The sequence below is a fragment of the Myotis lucifugus genome, unplaced genomic scaffold (genome assembly GCF_000147115.1).
Source record: "Myotis lucifugus unplaced genomic scaffold, Myoluc2.0 scaffold_107, whole genome shotgun sequence".
NCBI lineage: Eukaryota > Metazoa > Chordata > Mammalia > Chiroptera > Vespertilionidae > Myotis > Myotis lucifugus.
The window spans coordinates 2,903,836-2,924,568 of record NW_005871155.1 but is presented as its reverse complement, the minus strand read 5'-3'; the positions used below and the strand labels follow the sequence as shown (position 1 = coordinate 2,924,568).

Sequence of the window (20,733 nt, the reverse complement as noted above, 5' to 3'; positions counted from 1 at the left end):
AGTAGATACATTACAGCTGCTCAATAATACAATACGGCCCTGTATTTCTGGTGACAGCACCTTGAATTTATGCTGAGGTGGGAGTTGCTGCATTTTGTGAAATACCTCTGAATGAGTTGCAAGTGGTATCAGCTGTAGCATCTGTGGGTGTGCCAGTTTGGTGGGTAAGGAAACTGGTGTGGCACACAATAGATGTGCGGTTGGCTAGACACACACCTCTCAGTTTACTGGGCTTCAGGAGTTGGGTCTGGGAATATTTAGATGAAGACCCATGAGGTAGAAAGATCGGTCGGTGAGGAACTAGTCATGGCATCCAGAGTATCAACCACTTCTCATTAAACCTTCCCAGGCCCCACTGCTTTGTTTGTAGTCTGCAATGCTTCTCCTCAGGAAGAGAGTTTTTATTATCAGAGGGAAAGTATGGTGCAGTGACAAAAAGTACATACTGGAATCAAAAACTCTGCCTCCTAGATCTTCCTGTGCCACTGATGAAATGAAGGTCCTTTGTCAAGTCATGGAGCTTTTCTGGGCTTCAGTTCCCCATCTTCAAAGTCAGTGCTGGGCATAAAGCATGCCTAAGGATTTTCGTGTTCTTGATGACACTCCCTGATCCACTGTCTGCAAATATGTGTCATCTTTCTGTGGTGTAAGTGCAGGTGTGTGGAAACTTCCTCCGGACTGCTAGCAGAAGGAGGAGAATCAACCACTACCCCAAAATCTTTTAAATCAAAGGCTGCTTATGAATTTTCCCTCTTCCACCCAAACTTTATTGTGCAATTTTGCTCTGATCCTCTTCTGATTTTAACCAACCTCAGCTGTCCTGAAAATCAAGAAGCTGGCAGTTTTCAGAGGTCTAAGGGGTTGGAGAATTATTAAGTAAAAAGTCAGTTTTACTAACTGCAATTATATGTAACTTTACTTAAGAAAGTGCTTTACTTAATCTGCTAGAAAGGTTCCACATTCACATTAGAATTCATTAAGAAATTATTGCATAGTTGGAAATTTACCAAAAAAGATTTTAAAGGTAAAGGTGGAAACTTTTCTCCATTGCACTCTCCAGTAGGAGTGAGAATTATAACGTTTTCTTAACTAGTCTGTGCAACGAACCGTGGCTGGAAGATCAGACATGTAAATGTAAATACCGCACTCAGGAGGGGAGAGGGCAGTCAGAACAGGATGTTCTAACAGAACCCAAACACAGGCAGACAAAGAGGGTCCTATTCACCAAGGATAGGAAAGAAATGCTTTAAACACCAAGGAAATCATAGGAAAGGGCACCCATCCATGCCCTGGCTAGGCCCCATAGATTTCCTGTTAATGATTAAGTAGGAGGAATCTATGGAACACAGGGCCTCAGTGATTTCTCAAATCCCAGAATGAAGCCTTTGCCAGGTGACTTGAAGGTCTGTTAATGATCACTTGAAGGTAAAACCTACTTGTTGACAGGTTCCTACTTTTACTTGAGAAATTATTTAGCTCCCCTGGGATAACTGTACAGAGCTTTTGATAAAAATATTAAAATTCTATTTAGATGTACAATGGTTTAATGCAAATTTTTAACCATAAAAACCAAACGCTCCATTCACTTAAATTAATAGAATTACAAAAAGATGTAATGATAGCAATTAAGTCTTGAAAATGCAAATTTTATAGTCAAGGACAATTACCTCATTTATAGTATATTGGAATGGTGCCAGATGAAGGTAATTTAGATCCCCCCAGCTCACAGTTACATCATGATGGATATCTTCATTTCATTAGTACAACAAAGATGGGTGAGGAGTTAGACAATACATTAAAAAAAGAACTAAAGAGTATTTGACCTTTATAGTATAACTAGAACCAGAATTCAGTCACTAATTTATCAAGTATTTAATTAGGACCAATTATTTAAAATATTAGTGATACAATTTTCTCTGCCTTAGAGGAAAAAAAATATCTTTATTTTCAGCATCCACAAAACACTGGTTTCTAGAGAGGTCAGATTTCCTCAGAAAAAGGCCAGGTTTTTGGAGCTTGGTGTGCATCTCTATGCACTGTGCAGATGACCTGGTTTCATGTTGATTGGAGCGATACCAAGGCTCCCTGCAAAATAACAATGGATTTTTCACTAATTATCTCCTCTTTTATTTGAGCATGCTTAAAGTAAGTTTTGGTGTCTTCAAATCATACAGCTGTGAAATTGCACTACCTAAATGATTATTTTTGACATTTTGAGATTTTACTGTGTATTTTCTAATGCTCTTTATTTTAATATTATCATCTTGGCTGCAGTTCATTTGCCCAGGGAGAGAGATAAAAGGATAGAGATGAGAGAGAGAGAGAGAAAGAGAGAGAGAGAGAGAGAGAGAGAGAGAGAGAGAGAGAGAATAGGAGTGTAATTTTTCTAATTAAGGAGTGTAATTTTTTTCAAAGTATGTCCATATTTTCTTAATGCAATTTTTCTGCTTATATTCATAAAACAAACCTACATGACCCATAATCTCCTCTTTTGCCCCCTAGAGGGCACTAGTTCACACTCCTACTGATTAGGAATCAAATCTAAGCCCTACTTGCTGCTGTTAAAATTTTCCCCTTGACTCATTACCTCTGGAGAGAAAATTACTTCTGTAAAAAGGAGCCAATGACTATGAGGAGCGGGAGGTTTACCCCTTGCTGCTTAGCTCCTGGACAGAGGGAAACCAGTGTGCTCAGGATGACAGAGTGATGGAGGTGGTTAATAGGTACACTTGGAAGACAGACTGCCCAAGTTCAAATATGGCTCAGGCACTTCCTGGAAATGTAATGTTGGGCAAATAATTTAATCATTCTGTGCCCCAGTTTCCTCATCTCTAATATGAGGATAATATCACCCTCTCTATAGTGTGGTTATGAGAATTGAAAATAATAGTACATGTAAAATAGAACAGGGACTTCCTACAGCAAGCACTCAATAAATTTTAGTTATTACTATTTTTTTTCTTTGTTGGGGACCTAATCCCTAATAAATATTATGTACTCCTGCCTCTAGGATTTATTATTTAATCCTGATGACTCAAATGGGCATACATTATTCTGATTCTCTGAGATAAATACACAACTCACTTATACAGAATAGATATTTGCTCAAAGTACTTTTAAAGAAGCTTATGCTACTGAAGGTATCATAACAGAAGGTAAATCTCTTTAAATTCAGAGTGACACAATAACTTTATAGTTTTACTTTCTTTATCACTTTTAGGGCATAAACTGCAAACAACTAGAGTTTATTGCAATGAAAGATTATCTAAACACACACACATAAATGAATATAGATGATAGAAATACAGCCTTTCCTCAGTACATAGTTTTCTGTTTGTTTGTTTTTCTGTTTTTTAAATGCCATATAGTGTAGGACTCATTAAGGATTTCTCCCCCTAAAACTTATTAGCTAGAAAAGCCAATATGCTTTTGTAAATATCAATCTTTTTCCCAGTGATGATGCCCAAAATTTTGTAGGTTCACTTTCTTAGTTATTTTAGCAAGTAGCCTTTTTTTGTAATTATATGAGATGATGGATATTGACTAAACTTAAAATGGAGATTGTTTTGTAATATATGTATGTCAAGTCATTATGCTGTACACCTTAAACTTATACAATTACATCTCAATGAAACTGGAAGAAAAAATAGCTAGTAGCATGAAAGTTTTCCCCAAATATTAATCTTGGTAATGGTGGTGGTGGTAATATTCTATCTTCTTTCTCCTCCTGATATATATTTTAGGTAATGTATCAATTTTCTTTCCTAATTTTCAAAAAAGAGCTGCTTAAGTAATTTTCCAAAAGACATAATAAATCCCCATAGCATGACTTACCCAGAAATTTATATATTTTTGGTTATATAAGTGTTCAAATGAATATTTAAAAGAACCTTTTCTTGGTGCTCTCAGCAGTGGTAGGAATTCATGAGTGAACCAACTGATAGTCTGTGCCATAACCTTTAATAAACCTGATTTTGCCTGGAAGCACATTTAGGCTAAAGTCAACAGACAACCCTTCACCTAGATTGCATTTCTAAAACTGTTAGTTTTTCAAGTGTCTTATAAACATTTCAAAAATATGTATTGATTTACAGAACTGGTTTGGTCAGTACTAATGAACTAATCAATTTTTTAATAACTGTTAGATATCTAGTTAGTGCAGCCTAATAATAAAATCAGCTCTACATGTGAATATCTCTTAGCATTCTTGTGGTCTGATCCATGGGCAGGATGGCACCAGTTTTTATAGATCCATTCAGAATGTATAGACTAGATGAAAGGTGATTTGTATATGTATTTTTATTCTTTATAATGAATGTCTGTATAAGGTAATGATGCCCAATACACCCTTATTCTCTTGACATCTCTTGATATAATTAAAAGCTAAAATTCCATTATCCTGTTCAAAAAAATACATGAACCAATGTCCTTAGTTAAAATCATTTCCTAGGCAAAATTTCTGGCATTAGAGAAAACAAAGATATGCCTGATACCCTAGCATCTGTGTCTCAGTTGTAAAATTCCCATCTGTGATCATAATAGGATATTGATTAGTTTGGATGCCATACAAAGCTGAATTGCATTTCTTGGTGGAGCACTAAAGGTCACTGTTTGATTACTCAATAACTTTTCAAATACAAGAAATGCTATTTAAAAGTATGCTTGAATGACTGAGCTGTGTTATAAGAGAGATAGGGAAGGGAATGGTACTTCTTTCATAAAGATAGGTGGTGGTTCCTTCATAAGGATCAATATTAAATTTGCATATCATCTTTTATTTACTTCTGTTTGATAGTCTAATAATTTATATGCTAGGAACATAAAACATTAAATTAAATTATGAATGCAATTGTACATTATGTGATCTATGATATATCTAACTTATGAAGCATGTAATTCAGTTGATTTTTCAGGTATTAATTGAGTTTGTCACTGGGGCCATTTTATATTTAATAACATTTATTTTTTTGTATTCAGAAATTGAAGTCATTTTGTATTACATTATAGAAAATATTGAATATATAGAAAAATATAAAGAGGCTAATATAGCCCATAATTCTAATATTCTGGTAAATTATTGTTTTTTAAATTTTTATTAAATTTATTGATGTGCCATCTATATATATAAAAGGCTAAGTGACTGATCATCCATCCATCCGACTGTCTGGCTGACTGACCAGCCGGTACATATGATGTGCACTGGCAATTTAAACATAAACGTTTATTTATCAGTCATTGTTTTTATCAATGTTGTTTTTATATCATGTTTTTATTTTTATATCATTTTTGTTGTTGTTATGTAATGTCTTTGTTGTTGTTATATCATGTTGTTGTTTATTTATTAATCAATTTATCAATCATTGTTTTTTTATCAATGTTGTTTTTATATTCTGGTTTTGTTATTTTATAACATGTCTTTGTTTTTTATATCATATTGTTATTGCTTATTTATTAATAAATTTATATATTATTTTCATATACATTTTACTAATTTTCTTTAATCTCTGACACTTCTATTATATAGGGCAAATAGCAATATTAAAATATTTTGTATTTTAATTTTATAATACTATATTATATATACTATTTTGACATGTAATTGTTTGCAGTAATATAATTACTGCATGAATCTTTCTTCTAATTAATTTCCTTTCAATGTGCACGAATCTGTGCACCAGGCCACTGGGTTAATAAAATTATATAGGTTTCAAGTGATATATGATATATATCATATGATATGATATATGATATATCATCTGTATATTGCATATGTCCCAAAGTCAAATCTTCTTTCATATATCTGACTTCCTTGACCCTTTATTACCCTTCTCTCTGGTAACCACCATACTGTTATCTGTGTCTGTGAGTTTTCATTGTCTTGTTTGTTCATTTGTTGCTTTCAGTTTTGTATTCTACATATGAGTGAAATCATATGGTTCTTGGCTTTTTCTGTCTGACTTATTTCACTTAGCATGATATTCTCAAGATCCATCTATGCTGTTAAAACTGGCAGTATTTTATATTTTCTTATGACTGAGTAGTATCACATTGTATATAGGTACCACATCTTCTTTATCTGGTCACCTATTAAAGGACACTGGTTGTTTCCATGCCTTAGCCACCAAGAATAATTCTGCAACAAACATAGGGTACATATATTTTGTTAATAAATGTTTTGGAATCTTTTGGGTAGATACCCAGATGAGTGGTTGCTGGGTCATATCGTAGCTATGTTCTTAATTTTTTAGGAATCTTCATACTGTTTTCCATAGTGGCTATACCACTTTACATTTCCACCAGTAGTGAATAAAGGCTCCATTTCCTCCACAGCGTCTTCAACACTTGTTATTACTTGTCTTGTTGATAATAGTCATTCTAACAAGTGTGAGGTTGTATCTTATTGTAGTTTTGATTTGCATTTCCCTAATAGCTAATGAAGTTGAACATCTTTTCATATGTTTTTCTTGGCCATTTTTATTTCTATTTGGGAGAAGAGTCTGTTCAGGTCCTCTGCTCGCTCTTTCTTTCTTTCTTTCTTTCTTTCTTTCTTTCTTTCTTTCTTTCTTTCTTATGCTGAGTTGCATGACTTCTTTATTTATTTTGGATATTAACCCCTTGTTGGAATTATTGTTCGCAAATATTTTCTCCTATTCAGTTGGTTGCCTTTTTGTTTTGTTTGCAGTTTCTTTTGCTCTGCAGAAGCTTTTTAGTTTGATCTAATACCATTCATTTATTTTTGCTTTTACTTTTCTTGCCTTTGTTGTCAAATTTATAAAATCCTCTCTAAGACGATGGTCCATAAGTTTAGTATCAATGTTTTCTTCTATGTAATTTATTGTTTCAGATTTTCTATTTAGGTCTTTGATTCATTTTGAGTTAATTTTTGTATATGGGGTTTAACAGTAGTCTAGTTTCATTATTTTGCATGTGGTTTTTCTTCAGATCACTTAAATCTTTCACCTTTTCTTTTTCTTTTTAATTTGCAGAGATGTGTAGAGTTTATTTACATGGCAAAAGAATATCCTCCTTTGGTAAGAGAGTTGCAGAGTTAATGTTCTTATACATTTTTATACTAAATATTGATGCTGGACTGGTTAATTTTTATTGTTTTCTATTTATACAAACAATATAAAATATTATCATATATTTATTATATTTACTACAAATTATAAAGTTAGGATCATCTTATGCTAATACTTAATGATTTTCCCTTTATATTACATTGGAAATTTATTCCTATGGATATTAAATATTATTAGAAAATTGGTTTTACTGCCTGGCTGCATAATATACTAAACTATGGATACACCATATTATATTTAACTTGTTAGTGTGTGCACATAACCCCTCTCCAATTGTCCTATTCATATGACCTATTGTTTGGTAAAAATATTGTATGATGGAGAGTGATATTAACTTTGGTGGTCCCATTACTCTTTTTCACATATTCATTCACATCATATTATTTCACTCACTTTTCTTGGCATTCCTGGTTTCTTTCTAATAATTGGCATCTTTGCCTCAGCCTTACTCTCACTATTTGCCCAGATAACTATCCATCTTTGATGGGTTGAATTACTTTGATCTGATTTGGCAACATAAATAGGATGAAACACATGAGAATGGGGTGGAAGAGTTGGGTGTTGGGAAAAAAAGCAGTGTGAGGATTAATTGACACACTCTGTAGCACAAACCTGTTTCAATGATGGCCAACACAGCAAGAGCATCATGAATGATTGTCACTGGCCTTTATAACCACCCACTGAGATAAAAGAGACTGTTTTCACATTCAGTGTTTTATTTAGGATACCAATAGTATTATATACCTACTAATATAGACCATATGCACCTTTGAGACATTGATAGAATTGTAGCATCTAGAGTTGGGGAGCTGATGGATCTGTTTTTTATGTGCAATCAGAATTTCCTTAAGCATTTTACTCAGGTCTAAAGGTAAATTTTTTAGAAGGGAAACAGACACTGGTGGAAACATACCCTATAGGATGATGAGCTCAGTGAAGGGAACCTAAAATAGAATCACCCAAAAAGAGGTTAAAAGAAATTTTGGAGAAGACATGATCTTAAAGCACCTAACAGATGACTCCTTTTGGAGAATGTCAGATAGAAGAGATTCAGAGTGGCTCTGTTTGGATGCAAGTAGAAGATGCACGGGGACAATGTACAGGCTCTTCAAGAAGACAGATTGTTGATTTGTTCAAGGAAAACCCACTAAGTAGTGGCAGTGCTTGAAGTTGTGATTTGTTTACCTTTGGAGAAATGGGTCCTTCAGTATTGGAAGTGTTGAGGCACATATTGGTGAGCAGTGGTTGGGGATTTTGTTGTAAAGAGTCAATTTTATGTAGCTCTCTATGTAGACAGAATTCTTTAAAAATGCAAATTTCTATTTATATGGACTAAAATGCTTTATCAAAAGTTTGTATTTTTGAACCACTTTAGATTTTTTTCTTTAATTTTATTATTTAAAAAATGTTTAAGTATAATTAGCATATAATAGTATATTAGATTCAGGTATACAATATTGTGGAGTGCCAACAGCCTGCAGAACAACATGCCAAAGCTTTATTGTGACTGCTGCGATACATACCTCACCCATGACTCTCCATCTGCGAGAAAGACACACTGCAGTGGTAGGAAACACAACGAGAATGTGGAAGACACTATCAGGAATGGATGGAAGAGCAGGCTCAGAGCCTGATTGACAGAACAACTGCAGCATTTCAGCAAGGAAAGATACCTCCTACTCCATTCTCAGCTCCCCCTCCTGCAGGGGTGATGATCCCACCTCCCCCCTGTCTTCCGGGTCCACCTCGCCCCGTATGATGCCACACCATATGGGGGCCCATGATGCCAATGATGGGTCCTCCTCCTCCTGGGATGACGCCAGTGGGACCTGCTCCTGGAATGAGGCTGCCTATGGGAGGGCACATGCCAATGATGCCTGGGCCCCAAATGATGAGACCTCCTGCCAACTCGGCCCGGAATGACTCGATGAGACAGATAAGGAGAAAGGGGAGCCTCTTTCTATCAGGCTTCTTTACTTGTTCTACTTCACAGGAGATCGAGGTGCTGTGACTCTGGGTGTTTTCTAACAGCAGACAAGGAAGACTCACTTGCTCTTCCTAAGAGAGAATATTTTTTGAGGGAGTAGTGGGACAAAAAAAAGAAATTTTCATTTGTATTATGAAATGTGAAAATAAAATTGTCAACTCTTTTCATTTAAAAACAAAAACAAAAACAAAACAAAACAAAAAACATTCATATACCTTACTATGTGATCACCACACTAAATCTACTAACCATCTGTCACCATGCAAAGTTATTAAAATATTATTGACTATATATTTACTGTGCTGTACACTATATCTCTATGGCTTATTTTGTAACTTAAAGTTTTAGTTTTAATACCATCAAAATTTTACTTTGATCTTTCATAAGAAAACACCTGTAACAATCGACACATCATTTAAAAAATGTCACCTATAATTTTAGTCTGAGTATATCTCATAAGTTTTCTGGAAAAAAATCTTGCTTCCAAAGTTCCCAGATATATCATTGAAAATGGCCCTACTCTTTAGTTGCTCATACATATAATGCATTTAGAATGTAGAAAGGACCTGCAAGGGCTGCTTTGAAAGCACATGAAGGGAGGCCTACTGGAGCCCAGAGAAGGAAGAGAGAGTTTATGGTGGGATTGTCCCCAGAGTTGCATCTTAAAAGCATGAATAAGAATTAGCTGAGTGAAAAGAGTGAAGGAATAGAATACTTTCAAGGTAGAAATAAGGAGTTGTAGAAAGTTTTCACATATCTATAAATAGGTTAGTGAAGCTATGACATATTTAAAGTAGGTATAAAAGTTGTTGAGGACAATGGTAGATACAGTCAGACAGAAGAGGGCTTTTAACGCTAGTCTGAGAAACTTGAATTGTATACTATTGGTACTGGGAAGGTAATGACATGAGTCAGACAGATTTGACTTTAGCTCAGGCATTGGTATTGGGTAAGGATCATGGTATATAGATTAACATGGACTAAGAATAAAGACAAAGAAATAATAAAAGGCTACTATAATGGCCTAAGAAAGGTCTTAAAAGTCTAAGTTGGACAGTGGTAACAGGTATAGAGAAAGTGAAAGAATTACAAATTATTTTTAAAGTAATAATTGATTACTAATATTGAATATTAAGCATTAGAATATGTAGATGTCAATAATGACTCCAAACTTCTTACTTGGGTGACCCTGTTAGAACCACCAAGATAGAGATCACAAGACTAAGAACATGTTTTGAGGGAGGAAGGTATTTCGTTTTAAACTTATTAGTTTTAAAATGCTTTGGATTTCTTTGAGTAGTTATGTCAGGCAGGCGCATGGATATAAAGGTTCTCATCTCAGGAGATTTTTTTTTTGTCAAGGGTATAAATCAAGTTTTGTCTACCTATAAATAATAGCTAAAGTCACGAATTCGTCCAAAAAAAAATGGGAATAGAACTAGGCTTAGGGAAAAAAGGAATACCATATTTAAAATGGTGAGCAAAAAGGAGACTCACAAAGAAATAAGGGAAGAAGTTGTGGGAGAAGTGAGAGAATAAAAATATAAAATCAAGAGAACAGTTCCAAAGAGGACTAATCAGTAGCGGTAGATGAAATCACCAAACTAACAAGGTAAGAGCTAAAAGTGCCTGCTTCATTTGAGAATATAAGGAGATCAATTTACATGGAGTAGAGAGCAGAAGAAACTTTGCTGTGCTGACATCATATGGGGAGCAAAAAATTAAGGTAAGTGTAGACTATTCTTTTCATAGAAAGAGATTCTCCTCCTCTGTCCATATTTGAGAAGTTTAGATCAGATAAAGAACAGAGAAATGGCATAGGTGGAAATAAATACAGGCCAAGGGAATAGCAGTATTTTGTATTGCTTTGGTTTGTTTCAGGATGGGAAGTATTTCAGCCTGGTTGTCCATCCTAAAGAATAAGATCTAATGTGCTCGTCCATAAACGTGTTACCAAATCTCTTCCTTTAGACCATCTGTTATAATGTTGATTTGTTTTCTCAAAAACAAAACACTCTTCTAGTTGCATCAAAGTAAATACATTTTTGTAAGAAAATTTATGAAAAAGATGCTGAACAACATATGATAAATATACTATAATAGAAATTTTTAGTTTTAGTTCAAATATTTATGTAATAGAGATAACTCTTCAATTTGGACAACCTTTCCCCTTTTGTTTAAATAATGTTTTCTAAATATCCTTTACTGAGACACTACTATTTTTTTCCTGAGCAGCCCAAAGCAATGTGTACATTCTTTGGTGGTAACATTACCACATTACTTAATAAATAATGCTTGTAAATGTATCTTTTCAACTAGGCAGTGAACTCCACAGGAATAGGATTGTGTTTTATTCATATTTGTCTACCCGTCATCTAGCTAATTGATAATGTTTAATCACTACCTCTCTACCCCCTTAGGATTCCAATTCAGGACTAGTTCCAATGTGGGACTCATAGCTGAGAATAAATGAGGCCATGGAACAACCAACCACAGCCAGAGCAAAATTGAACCAGAACACAAGGGTCATCTATGTTCAGGGACAAATAGGAATTAAATCCAGAGAGAACGCATATCTGTTTGTCAATTGCAAAGGAAAAGTGTGGAAACAATAACAGGAGCCAGCACATGAGGCCAAAAACCCGGTAAATGCACAAGACTAGGATGAAATGCAGAGGACAGATAAAGGGAGAGAGTCAGGAAATGTGAATGTCTATAATGTTGGGGCTCTTGGAGGTTGATTTGGGGGACACTTCCACATGTTATTATTTTCGGTGGAAACAAGAATAATCACATATGCAGGCACACACATACAAAGGAAGTGTAAGCATGGAGGAAGCTCTGATATCTTACTTATGTTAAGATATATAAGACCAATTGGCAGAATTTACAGGGTCTTTCATTGCTATTCTTTGTCTGATCCAAGTCCAGGACACCATGACTTGATGATGTTGGGAACAATAGCAATAACTATGATATAAGCCTATTTGCTCAAGATGCTATACAAATTATGTATACACCTAGTAATATTTAACATTAATTTTGATAGAAGTGCCTTGCAGATAAGAGCATTGATTTGATATGAAAAAATAAGAAAGTGTTAACAAACATATAAATTAAAGAACATCAACAAATACATAAAATATATGAGTAAGCAGAATATTTGCAAAGGCGCATGTAGAGGTAATGCATTTATTAATCTGAGGCCTGAAGAGGCAGCCATGTGCGTGGCATGTCTGTCACCAGCCAGAGAACTGCCATCACGCTCCCTGTCACTTCATCAGGAAGGCTACAGAGCATTTGTGAACTCTTCTGGACTGATTTATTTAAGATTTTATGGAGAAAGCGGGTGGAATTCAGGAATGGTTTGAAGGATGGGTGGGAGAGTTTGCAGAACAAGGGTGCGTTTCACAATAGAAACACAGATAGCGGAGGTGGGAGTGGGAAGAACAGACAGAAGACCTCACCTAAAAGGAATGGAGACGATGGATAGGGGAGTAGGCAATTCCATATAAGGTTTAAATATATAAGATGGTTTTATTATACCAAGACAATGAAGAATGACAGCCGGCTGCCTGCAGATGTTTATGATTAGCTCAGTACTCTGTTCTCATTGTCCTGAAGCATGCGCTATTCCAAGTAAACCTGGATTGTTTTCATTCTAATTAGCATTCTTATTCTATAACTTGCTCACATTGAGGAGCTTACTAAGCAGTTTAGATAGATGTTACTTCTAGATGTAATATGGTCTGAGTCATTTGCATATTGTAAGGATTTGATGTTACCTAACTAGGTAATGGTATTACCATATTCTGAAATGGTCCCATTGGGACCATCCTTATGTTGTTTCCTGTTTCCTGTCAGTATGGTTTAACCTATACATTGAAGAGAAGAGTTGCAGCAGGTTTAAATGTTTCAAAGTAAAGCTTGTTTGAATTGCATAAAGTAATTGCTACCTGAAGCCCAGAAAGCACCAGGCATACTTTTTTGTTTTGTTTTGTTTTGTTTGAAAAGCTGGGTTTTGTCACTTGTTTCTCTCATTTTTTAAATGTGTCTCAAATGGATATAGTTTATAAAGTCCTGAGAAACTTAATTCACATTTGTGGAGAGGACACAAACTAGGCTTCCCGTCCTATTTCTGTTTGCTGGGCCTTGTTTTTTCATCTTTTTGTAGTACTTTAATGAGCAGGGAATTATTCACAATTAATGATAGCCAATTACTACAGTGGGGAATATACACATATAAAATTATGACAAATAGTCACACACCCTGTGATCAGAGTATACAAATTATACCATAAGCAGAAAGTAGTTATGCTTGATTGAAGCAATTAAATGTTTTCTTAAAAAAAACTAAAAAAAAACCTCCAGTGAGAATATTTTAGAAAATGGCTTTTTAATCATCTGTAGAACTGCTAAAATTACTGTCTCATAATAGTTTTAAAGTCCGTCATGTTTAGAATTAACTGTAATTCCTTTGCATAGCCATGGGAGTCTTCCCCCAGAAACCTGTTTACATGAAACTTATTTTTAATCACAGACTCAGCATCAACTCATTCTACTCCTAAATGATATCACAATACTTTCTCGGACTAGAAAATGAGACATTTGGGTTCCAGGAACAAACAAGTACTTCCCACTCTGTACAGCCAGATTAGGGAGAAGAAAATCCTAAACAAATATGCTTTGTCACCTTGCAGATGGACTGTCCCCGCAGATTGGCACTTGACTGAGGGTGGAAGAAAGTTCTGCAGAGCTTGGACAGAGAAGCTGGTATTCTACAGTCACTCTAGAAAGGAAGCCAAGAAGCCAGGTGGTCACATCTGAGAATGTGTTCTGGAACCTGAAAAGCCTGTGAGGAAAGGGGGTCTGGGGAAGAGAAAATGTCCCAGTTTGCTTTTATTGTTTGCTTTTTCATTTGGCATGGAGTAGAGAGAAGAAAGGAAAGGGAGAGCTAAGGTCCTAAACGGGTGAGAGCATGGGACACCTGTTTCACACATACCAGGACCCAGAGACAAGGTGGGAGCTCTATTGAGACTGGGTCAATCTCCTTTTATCTGCCCAGCTTTGCACCCTGGGGAAGCCTAGAGAATCTGCCTGAGGGGATTCCATGTTCCTGGTGAACTGTGGGAGCACATTGAGAAGAAAAGCGATTTAGGCGGTAGGCATCTAGTAAGAGAGAGAGGGAAAGTACCCACAAGGTGCACACTTGCTTCTAACCATAAATGAGGTCATCCCAAGGACTTCCAGACATAATCACTGAAACTTTGCAAGGGTTCTGGATGTCTTTATCAAATGGATGCATAATACCAGCAATATTTAGCTAACAGTGTTAGGGATATCTTATTCATAACCATGGGCTGATAAAGTCTGAGAATATTTGTTTGGTTTTTTGTCTGTTTTTTAATTTAAAATGTGTTACAAAATGTGTACTTGTTGTAACAATACATTTTTTCCTAGTACAGCCCAGAGGTCTACCTAAATAAACTGAATATAGAAAGAACTTTTGGAATACATGTGTCCGAGGCTTTTATATTAGAATGCGGGCCACCAACACCATATGCCTTCTGAAGTATCCAGTTTAGACAGTCATATAATAAGAACTACATATTTTTTGAGGGTCTACTAACTTATAGGCACTGAGTTTACTATGTTCTAACACATTTAATCTTTATAACAACTATGTTTACAGGAGCTTTCAAAGTAAGGAAACTAAGGCTTAGAGAGATAAAATGACTTGGCCATGATAACAAATCTAATAATGTTAGATAGCATCTAGACAGAAATAAGCTGTATCTGATTTCAGATGCCAAATTTGTAATAAGAAAACACTCTGGTTTCATATAATAGTATAACATTTTTTTGTAAGTTATGGGAAAATGTTAGCACAGATGTAAAATTTAAGTGAAAAAAAAGACATTTAACTCACTCAACAAAACTTAAACTTTTTCTCATTGTCTTACCATCACTATAGTTTAAACCCTTAGTTTGGCTTGTATACTTTTTTAGATCTTTTATATTTACTTACACAACACTGATTCAATTTTATAGCCTCATTTTTCATGTGATATTAAATTACAAGAACTTTCATAATTTGACTTACTTTTTATGGTAGCACTTAAATGTTTGCATAATCATTTAATTAAACAACTACAAGAGAGAAATCTTACCTCTGCCTAAAAACATACCTTCCCTTGGTTATTTTGGAAAAGTTCACACTTTTTCCTGATTTTTATTTCTTGACTCTTGTCTAGATGTCCACATGAAGATTCATTTTCTCAAATGCCCCATGAGGCACAGCCACCTGCGACCTCCCACAGCCCACTCAGGGTCACACAGCTTCTGGGGAAAATCTACAGTGGACTTATCAGACCAATGCTTTCCCCTGACTGTTCATATGGTCCTTACCTTTCACAGGCAAATGGCTTAAAGAGATGTGTTTTGTAGAGTTACTAACCTTATTCAAGATGCAGGAAGGGAAGGTTTTTCCCTCACCAAAAATGTACCTAAACATAATCATCTTAGGAGGGAAAGAAAATTGCAAGGCTTTACCTTTACACAGGGCTGTCCCTAACGCTATGAGCAAGGAATCAGGCCAACACTCTGGATTATAAAAATGTGTAGCCCCTGTTGATTCCTTCACTTTCACCATCCTTACAGCTTTTAGGTTGCCAAATTAAGTGCTGCTTCTCATATTATGTATAAACAGTAAGCTATCCATTTAGCCAAACTAAATTGGGTCTGTGACTTGAAGGAAAACTAGAAAAATCTCCCAAATTAGATAACATCTACCATGCTGAATAAAAATACTTGATCATATCAAGTAAATGTAATCCCCTTATCCACTGAAAACCCTGGGATTTAAACTCCTGGTAGATTCCGCTGCTCAGAAGCCAAAACTTAGACAGATTTTATAAGATAACAAAAGGCCAAATATTCTATAAATTCTCAACTCTCTTTCTCAGTTCTCATTAGCATGTTTAACTGTTTCCAATAAGATCTCTTTGCAGCAGAAATAGAAGGACATGTGTCAGTGCACTGATGTGTGGTATCATTTGAAATCCACACAGAATCCTTATCTACCTGCTGTGCTTAATTTCAGTATACATTTCTATGACTGATTTTGTTTTCCTTCAGTATATCTAAATGTTGTAAGTCATTCATGTTTATGCATCTTGTGCTGTAGATTAAAGTGGACTTATGATTTCTAAGAACTTAACTGTTATAAAATTGGAATTTTAAATATTCTCTGTTACAGAAACTATAGAGTATGATCCCCCCGCCCCCTCCCCAGAGATTTAAAGTCACACACATGCACAACCCCAGAATCCCTCAAGAGAATTCCTTGAGTCTGTGAACCTGGATGGGAAAAAGTACTCCTTTATTTTTATCAGTATGTGACAAAAACTTTTTGCATTTCCTTTCATTTTTAATATAGTTAACAAACAATGGTAGTATTAGCAGTACTTGTGATATTGTCTCTGGCAGCAATCACAGATGTATTCACATTGTTACAGATGTCATGGGATATAGTTGATGTTCACCACTCCTTGGACATTGTGGTCGTTATACACCCACCACTTGACCTCGTTATTTAGTAAATGATGAAGATGTGCATTACTATATCAAAATCCTTTAAATTTTGTTATCATTATGTATAATCTGTTTCCTTTGTAATCTTGAGTATTTTCTTTTGTACATTTAAAAATGTTATTCTAAGAATGGATTCACAGGCTTCATTACTTTGCCCCAAAAAACATGACTCAAGAAGGGTTAAAAAAATCTGCTTCAGGTTTGTAAAGATGTATATCACTGAAACATTTTAGTTTCAATGTGGAAAAAAAATGTTCACTCTCTATTCTGTGCAATTTAGCACATCAGGACTTAATTAAAGCTTATTATTTTATATGTCTATTTTCCATAAGATCTATCTTCATGTTTCTATAAAATGCATTAATGCATCATTAGTTGAGTACTCAATAGGTGTTTACTCCAAGGCAAAGTGCTTAGAAATACAAAGGTAATGGTTCCTGCCCTCCAAGACTTTGCAATCAAGCTGGTTTGACCAAGCTATGACTTACAAAACAACTGGAGCATAATCATGATCTAAATGCTGAATAAGTGCTAACAATAAGTACAAAAGCAGAGTTTGGAAAAATAAAAAGACATGCATATGAATCCAATTGCTGGGTAAGGTTGTATGAGGGGGGAAGGCTTAGATTGGACACTGAGGCATGGTTAGAATTCCTGGAGACAAAGGAGTCAACACTCATAGGGAGACAGAGAATGGTGGAGGCTGAACAGTAATGGCCACCCTCTGCGCCCTCACCGTTTTGTTTTTCACTGTAGTACTTATAAAAGCCTGGCATATTTGTAAATACCTCATTGTCAATGGTCTCCAATTAAAATATATAATCAGATATTTTGTTTTGTTCACTTATGTATCCACAGCACAAATGAATACATTCTTCATAAATATGTATTGAAGGAAGAAAGAGCAGAAAGAAATGAGGGGAGAGAGATAGGAAGAGAGGCAGTGAAAGTGGGGGCTGGGAAAATGAAGAGAACAGTATGATTAGAGCAAGGCAAGTGTGATGGGAGAAAGGTGAACATACATATGGAGTAATTAGTACTAACTACTCATTAAAGAATTCATCTACACAACCAGTAATAGAGAACCAATCTGAGTAGGCAAGCTATAATGCATCTATATAATGAGCTAAATTGTATCACTGTACCTAGTTTTAAGCCTAACAATATAGCAGGGGCTCAAGAAATGTTAGCTCTTCTTCCCTGATATTTATTTATTTATTAATTTTTCAGAATATTTTGTATTCTTATTCCGCTTTGGCAACTATCAGCTTGTTTTCTGTATCTATGGATCTATTTCTAATTTGTTTTGTTTATTTTTTTTATATATTCCACATATAAGTAAGATCATTTATCTTTCACTGGCTGTTATTTCACTTGGATAATACCCTCTAGGTCCATATCTATCTCTATCTCTATCTCTATCTCTATCTCTATCTCTATCTCTATCTCTATCTATCTCTATCTCTATCTATCTATATCTATCTATATCATCTATATCTAATTTCTATTTCTATATCTATCTATACTGATATATCTATCTCTCACATATTCTTTACTCACATCAATTGTTTGACAGCCAGGATTCTTCCATATCTTAGCTATTGCTAGTAATGCTGCAATGAGCATAGGGGTGCACATGTCTTTTCAAATAAATATTTTTGTGTTTGTTTTTTTTTTTCAAATAAATACCCAGAAATGAAATTGCTGGGTCATGTGGTAGCTCTAATTTTTAAAAATTTAATTGATTTTTAGAAAGAGAGGATGAGAGAGAGAGAGAGAGAGAGAAACATTGATTGGCTGCCTCCTGCACGTCCCCTACCAGGGGGATCAAGACCACAACCCAGGCATGTGACCTGACTGGGAATCAAACCAGCAACCTTTTGGTGTACAGGATGATCCCCAAGCAACTGAGCCACACCAGACAGGCCTTGCAGCTCTATGTTTAATTTGTTGAGGAACTGCCATTCTGTTTTCCATAGTGGCTGTACCAGTTGGCAATCACACCAATAATGCTTGATGGTTCCCTTTTCTCCACATACACTGCAGCACTTGTGATTTGTGGATTATTTGATGAAAGGTGTGAAGTGACAACTCTTCGTGGTTTTAAGTTGCATTTCCCTGAAGACTAGTGATGTTGAGCATATTTTCATATGTCTGTTGGCCATTTATGAAGAAATGTCTATTTAGGTCCTCTACCCTTTTTAAATTAGATTGTTTTTTATGTTAAATTGAATGAGTTCCTCTTACAGGGATGGGCAAAAGTGGGTTTAGAGGTGTAAGTACATGAAGAACAGAGTTTATTCTTGAATTATTATTTATTAATTATTTTATTACTAGAGGCCTGGTGCACAAAATTTGTGCACTGGGGGGGGGGGTGTCCCTCAGCCCAGCCTGCACTCTCTCCAATCTGGGACACCTTGGGGGATGTCCAACTGCTGGTTTAGGCCTGATTGCTGGGATCATCCCTCTCACAATCTGGGACTGCTGGCTCCCAACTGCTCACCTGCCTGCCTGCCTGTCTGATTGCCCCTAATTGATTCTGCCTGCCCTCCCCTGCCGACCCGATTGCCCCCAACTGCCCTCCCCTGCTGGCCCAGTTGCCCCCAACTGCCTTACCCTGCTGGCCTGATCACCCAAAACTGCCCTCCCCTGCCAGCCAATTTGTTACCACATGGGGGTGGCCATCTTTGACCACATGGGGGCGGTCATCTTGTGTGAGGGTGTGATGGTCAATTTGCATATCACCTCTTTATTATATAGGCTTTTCTTTGTGAACAACCATAAACCTATTTTTGTCCCACCCTGTGTATTTGGATAATAACTCCTTATCTGACATAAATCGTTTGCAAATATCTTTTCAAATTCAGTAGGTTGTCTTTTCAATTTCTTGATGGTTTCCTTCACTGTGCAAAAATCTTTAAGTTTGATGTAGTCCAATTTAATCTTTTTTCCCTTTTGTCTTTCTTGTCCAAGGTGACACATTGAAAAAGATATTACTAAGAATGATGTTAATGAATTTACTGCCTATGTTTTGTTCTAGTAGGTTTATGATTTCAGGTCTTACATTTAAATCTTTAATCAATTTTGATTTTATTATTTTATTTTTAATTCTCACCTGAGGATATGCTTCAATGATGAGAGAGAGACAGAGAGAGAGAGAGGTATCGATCAGCCACTTTCAACATGAGCCCCGACCAGGGATAAAACCTGCAACCCAGGGATGTGCCCTTACTAGGAATTGAGTCCTCAACTCCTTGGTACATGGGATGACACTCCAACTAATGGAGTTACATTGGCTGAGACTTGAGTTTATTTTTGTATGTGGTATATGAAAGTTGTCCAGTTTCTTTCTTTCTTTCTTTCTTTCTTTCTTTCTTTCTTTCTTTCTTTCTTTCTTTCTTTCTTTCTTTCTTTCTTTCTTCTTTCTTTCTTGTTCTTTTCTCTTTTTTCTTTCTTTCTTTCTTTCTTTCTTTCTTTCTTTCTTTCTTTCTTTCTTTCTTTCTTTTTCTTTCTTTCTTTTCTTTTTCTTTTTTTTTTGCATGTATCTGTCCAGTCTTCCACTTATTGAAGAGACTGTCTTTATTCCATTGCATATCTTTGTTTCTTTTTGTCATAAATTAACTGACCTGTATATATAAGGGTTTATTTCAGGGATCTCTATTATATTTCATTGCTATGTATATATCTATATTTATGCCAGTACCATACTGTTTAGATTATTGTAGCTTTATAGTACGTTTTATATCAGGGAACATGATGCCTTCCATTTTGTTTTATCTCAAAATTTATTTTACTATTTTGGATCTCATATCAGTCCATAAAAATTTTAGGATTAGTTGTTCTAATTCTGAGAAGAATGAAATTGGTGTTTTAGTAAAGATTGTACTGAATCTGTATATTGCTTTAGGTAGTAAGAGCATTTTAACAACATTAATTCTTCCAACCCATGAACAAGGTATATCCTTCCATTTATTTGTATCTTATTTAAATATTTTTCTTCAGTGTTCTATAGTTTTAAAGTTACAAGTCTTTCATGTTTTATTAAATCTATTTCTAGATCTTTTACACTTT

General features: G+C 35.3%; 1 pseudogene; it reads left to right on the top strand.

The window, feature by feature from the left end:
• Positions 1-8,569: 8,569 nt before the first annotated feature.
• LOC102428714 lies at positions 8,570-9,022 on the top strand (annotated as a pseudogene).
• The last annotated feature ends 11,711 nt before the right edge of the window (positions 9,023-20,733 follow it).